Source organism: Vicia villosa, linkage group LG3, assembly GCF_029867415.1.
Source record: "Vicia villosa cultivar HV-30 ecotype Madison, WI linkage group LG3, Vvil1.0, whole genome shotgun sequence".
In the NCBI taxonomy this organism is placed as follows: Eukaryota; Viridiplantae; Streptophyta; class Magnoliopsida; order Fabales; family Fabaceae; genus Vicia; species Vicia villosa.
In genome coordinates, this window is record NC_081182.1 from 153,425,314 (window position 1) to 153,431,313 (window position 6,000).

Sequence of the window (6,000 nt, forward strand, 5' to 3'; positions counted from 1 at the left end):
GAACACAATTTGGAAAGCCCTAAACATCTACTTCAAATCATTAGTTTGGAGTTTCTTCAGAATCCTTTGGCAAATTTGTGAAAAATGAGGCCAAAGTTGGAAGAAAACTAGGTTAAAACACTTAGAAAATTTTCTAAGTGTTTATGACCTAAAACTTCAAAATTTCCAAAACTCTTAAATGATTGATCTTTTGAAAAAAGTTCCATTGTAAGATGTTGTTTTATTTTGCAAGATCTACAACTTTCATGTTGGAAGTTTTTTGAGTTGTGTAGGTGAAATTTTGAGTTCCCACAATGCCCTCAAAAACCCTAATTCCCGACTTTTTGCTCCTTGAAGATTCTTCTTGAATTTCTTTGGCCAAATGACTTTAATATCCATATATTGATGATATTGATCCTTGAAAGTCATGGTTTGACCAAAAATCTTAAAAGTCAAAGGTGATCCCATACAGTTGACTTTTTTCCAGATAAGGTGAGATTTGGACTTTTGTGTAGAATCAAGATCTTCTCCTCAAATGAGTGATGTAAATGGGTTATATTGAGGTGGTAAAAGTTCTTGAATCATGTCTTGAGTTTTGGATCCATGCCTCTAATTAAAAGTCAACTATCCTGGTGAATTAGGTCAAAAACCCTAATTGTCGACCAGATGAAAATGATGACTGTAGACTTTGAATTGAGGTGTAATGTCCAGTGGATCTTGTTATATGAGCTATTTGAAGATGATTGATGTCTTTGAATGATCCCCTGGGGCTTTTTAGGGTTTCCCAAAGGTGATCCCTGATTTTAGTCCTTGATAGGCTCAAAAACCCTAGTCTGGTGACCTGAGTAAATCTGTATTCAGAGGACTGGGTATCTAATCAACTATAGGTGAGAAAATGAAGCTCTTGAGTCCTATGATTATGTTAGAGACTAATCCTTCTACTGATTGATCCTTTGCCTGAGTTTTCTTGTCTTTGAACATCCTTGATTAAATGCCAGATGAAGAAGTGACTGCTTTGGGCACTAGTTTTGACCTGATGAAAATCCTGAAGATATGTCATTTCAGGGGGGTCAAAAATTAGGGTATGACAGATGCCCCTATTTAAGTTTCTTTTATCTGGAGGGAGAGAGATTGATATCTCGATCTCTCCTGCGTGAAAGAGACTTAAATATCAAAGAATGCCCGAATTTTGGGCGCTCCTGAGATGTTGTAATTGACAAAATCCTTGCATGACTTGATCCCGTTGTCGCACTTGGCGGGGGATGAGGAGACAAACTCCTGTAGAAATACTTGATGTGGACTCTGGTAAATGGATGGCAATGTAGGATGCGCAACCCATCTTCTTTAACTAAGTGTTGACACTTAGAAAAAGGTAAACAACCTCTCCCTTGTTTCGGATGTCCATATCTCGAAACTGGTCTCAGTCGTGTTTGGACAATATCTCAGATAAAGAGAAAAATTTCCAAAGATTCGTTTCCTCATCAAACTTCTCATCAGCACTTGGAGATGAGATGCCATTTGATGGTAGTAAAGAAACTTCAAAGGTTTGTTTCCTCATCAAACTTCTCATCGGCACTTGGATATGAGACGCCATTTGATGGTAGTAGAGAAACTTCAAAGGTTTGTTTCCTCATCAAACTTCTCATCAGCACTTGGAGATGAGACGCCATTTGATGGTAGTAGAGAAACTTCAAAGGTTTGTTTCCTCATCAAACTTCTCATCAGCACTTGGAGATGAGACGCCATTTGATGGTAGTAGAGAAACTTCACCATCTTCCCTTTTGACTTGACGTCTTGAAAGAATGTCATATGGCCTCATGATCTTTTGAGGGGCTAATGACTTTGCTTGAAAGCGGACGAACTGTTTTCGGGGTGAAAACTGCCATTCGTCGACTTACGCCAGGGAATCAACAAACTGTTTTCCCAAGAGGAAAACCTGCCATTTGTCGACTCATGCCGGGGAATCAACAATCTGTTTTTCTTAAGAGGAAAACTGCCATTTGTCGACTCTGAGGGGAATTAACAAACTGTTTTCCTAGGAGGAAAACTGCCATTTGTCAACTCTAAAGGGGATGAAACATCCCAGAAACAGACAAACTGTTTGAAGAAACTGCCATTTGTCGATCTCTTGAATGTTTTGACAGACAAACTGTCTTTCCTTGGGGAGAGACTGCCATTTGCCAATTGCTAGGGGAACAAACTGTCTTCTACTGGGAGAGACCGCCATTTGTTGACCCTGCCGGGAAAGAAAGTGAGCAAACTGTCTTCTGTCGAAAGAGACTGCCATTTGCTGACTTTGTTGAGGAATCTTTAAGTGAAACGAACTGTCTTCATGAAGAAGGCTGCTATTCGTTATTTTTGTCCGAAAAAGTGGGTGAACTGTCTTTTGCCGAAAGAGACTGCCATTCACTGACTTCGCTGGGGATCATTTGTCGATCTGCTGGGGAGATTCCCAATTATTTTCTTTGACGGAGAGTGGCATCTCTTGACCCTGCTGGGGAAATACCAAACTGTTTTCCAGGAGGAAAAACTACCACTTATCAATTATGTCGAGGAATCCACACTTCTTGGAGAAGAGAACCGCTCATCGACCCTGTAGGGAATTCCAAAATGCGAAACAAACTATCTTATTTGAAGAAGATTGTCGAGCGTCGCTCTGCAGGAGAATCTCGGCTGAGGAACTCCAAAAGTGAACAAACTATCTCTTTAGAGGAGATTGCCATTTGTTGACTTGCTTGGGGAATTTGGGTGTATGAACCTTCTTTATGAAGAAGAAAAACCCTTTCACATCTTTGCAGGGGAATCTTGAGTATATGCCCAAGTAATTTGGGTATTAACACTATCAAAACCTGACTAGACTATGCTAATTACGCAAATATGGTGTGAGACAAAATGCATGAATACTACGATGATTATGAAATGCAAAGTGAATGTGAATAGAATTGTCGTGGATGTAAAATCCTATGATACGACTTGAATCTTGTTGATCAGAAGATGTCTTCTTCTTGTAGTTCGAACTCTGTCCGCTGTCCGAAGTGAGTAACATGAATTGAAGTGAAGATCCGTCATCGGGAGATGTTCGCAAAGCGACCTCATGGGGAAATCTTGGTTCCCGGAGTCTCAACCGTTCTCGGAGCAACTGTTTGCATTCTTCCTATTGTAAGTAAACCTTAGAAAGAAATTTCACCTTTATTTTTTTTTTTTGCAAGTAAATTCATTTTATTTTATGAAAACATTTGTTTCAAGAGAATGACTGTTTAAACTTAAAATGCATTTTAAGAAACTGAATAAGACTCGATTTGCAAAGAAAAGCACAAGGCTCAAATTATTATATATGGAATGGTAATCAGCCAAATGCTTGATTCCATGGAGTATTTACAAAGTTGGAAATTGGTAATTTTTCGGGAAAAGGGCTACGATGAAACGTGACGACCGTTATCTTTCCCTTCCACTCCGAGTTGCGCTGTATTCGTGCTTCGTAGAAGATGACCTACTGCTGATGAATACTCCGCTATGGATTTTTGGATGATCAAGTTTGTCCTGAACACAGTTACTTGCCATACATCCCTAACTTTTGCGTAAACTACCCCTTTCGGGTTTTAAGTCTACCGGGATTGATTATTTATTTTTTATGTCTCTAACTTTTGCCTGAATCGCCCTTTCGGGTTTTCGATTCACCGAGACGCTCTTTTTTGCCTAAGCCGCTCTTTGCGAGTTTTCAACCTAGCGAGCTGTTCTTTTGTTTATTTAGGCGAAGTATTTCTTGACTGCGTCGACGTTCACAAGACGGGTGAATTCTTCTCCATCCATAGTCGTGAGTATTAAGGCTCCTCCTGAGAAAGCTCTCTTGACCACGTAGGGGCCGTCATAATTGGGAGTCCATTTCCCTCTTGAATCTGTGAGAAAAGATTGAATCTTTTTGAGTACAAGGTCGCCTTCTTTGATTGTGCGAGGTCGAACCTTTTTGTCGAAAGGTTTCTTCATTCTTTGTTGATATAGCTGTCCGTGGCATAAAGCTGTCATGCGCTTTTCTTCGATCAAGTTCAATTCATCGAATCTGCTTTGACACCACTCGGCTTCTGTTAATTTTGCCTCCATCAAGACTCTCATTGATGGGATCTCAACCTCTATAGGTAGGACTGCCTCCATGCCATATACAAGGGAGAAAGGAGTTGCTCCAGTCGAAGTACGTACTGATGTACGGTAACCGTGAAGAGCAAACGGGAGCATTTCATGCCAATCTTTGTAAGTGATGACCATCTTCTGAACGATTTTCTTGATGTTTTTGTTAGCTGCTTCTACAGCTCCATTCATCTTTGGTCTGTAAGGAGATGAGTTGTGATGCTCAATTTTGAATTCTTCACAAAGCTCCTTCATCATTTTGTTATTCAAATTTGACCCATTGTCAGTGATTATCTTGCTAGGAATGCCGTAGCGACAAATGATGTGATTCTTGATAAACCTGACGACAACTTGTCTTGTAACGTTTGCATATGAAGCTGCTTCAACCCATTTGGTGAAATAGTCTATAGCTACCAAGATGAAGCGATGTCCGTTGGACGCTTTTGGCTCGATCATTCCAATCATGTCGATTCCCCACATGGAGAAAGGCCAAGGGGAAGAGAGTATGTTGAGCAGAGATGGTGGCACATGAATTCTATCGGCGTAGATCTGACATTTGCGACACCTCTTTGCGTACTGGTAGCAATCTGACTCCATCGTCAGCCAATAATATCCTGCTCTCAATATTTTCCTTGTCATGGTATGTCCATTGGTGTGAGTACCAAAGGAACCTTCATGTATTTCTCTCATGAGTACTTCTGCTTCTTTTCTGTCAACGCATCTGAGCAGAACCATGTCGAAGTTTCTCTTGTACAGAACATCTTCATTCAGGAAGAATCTACAAGCTAACCTTCTCAAAGTCTTTCTATCTTTCTTTGAGGCCCCAAGAGGGTACTCTTGCTTTTAAAGAAAGTTCTTGATGTCGTGATACCACGGTTTGTCGTCGATGATTGCTTCTACTGTGAAAACATGAGCGGGCCTATCCAGGCGCATAACATCGATCTAAGGAATGTCATTCCAATGATTTATCCTAATCATGGAAGAGAGTGTGGCTAATGCATCAGCCAAGTTGTTTTCTTCACGAGGAATGTGATGAAAATCTACCCTGTCGAAGAATGGTAACAATCTTCTTGCGTAGTCTTTGTAAGGAATTAGCCCTGGTTGGCGTGTTTCCCATTCTCCTTTGATTTGATTGATGACCAAAGCAGAATCTCCATATACATCCAAGTGTTTGATTCTTAGATCCACGGCTTCTTTGAGACCCATGATGCAAGCTTCATATTCGGCCTCATTGTTTGTGCATTTGAAAGTTAATCTGGCAGTAAATGGAATATGGGTACCTTGAGGTGTAACAATGATTGCCCCAATTCCTCGTCCATAAGCATTGACAGCTCCGTCAAAGATTAAGCCCCATTGGGATCCTATCTCAGGTCCTTCGTCTGGTAGTGGCTCGTCGCAATCTTTCATCTTGAGGTACATGACGTCCTCGTCCGGAAAGTCGAAACAGGTTGATTCATGACCATTGAGTGGGTGGTGAGCCAGGTGCTCAGTTAGAATGCTTCCTTTCACGGCTTTCTGTGCGTGATACTCAATGTCATATTCTGATAACAACATCTGCCAACGGGCAATTCTCCTAGTTAAGGCAGGCTTCTCAAAGATGTACTTGATTGGATCCATGTGAGAGATCAAACAAGTAGTATGTCGAATCATGTACTGGCGGAGACGCTTGGCAGCCCAGGCCAAAGCACAACACGTCTTCTCGAGCATGGAGTAGCGGGATTCACAGTCAGTGAATTTCTTGCTTAGGTAGTAAATGGCATGCTCTTTTCTTCTCGTCTCGTCTTGCTGTCCAAGGACACAACCCATGGAGTCTTCTAAGACGGTTAAGTACACTATCAAAGGTCTTCCTTCCACTGGAGGAGACAAGATGGGTAGTTCGAGCAGATATTCCTTAATGCT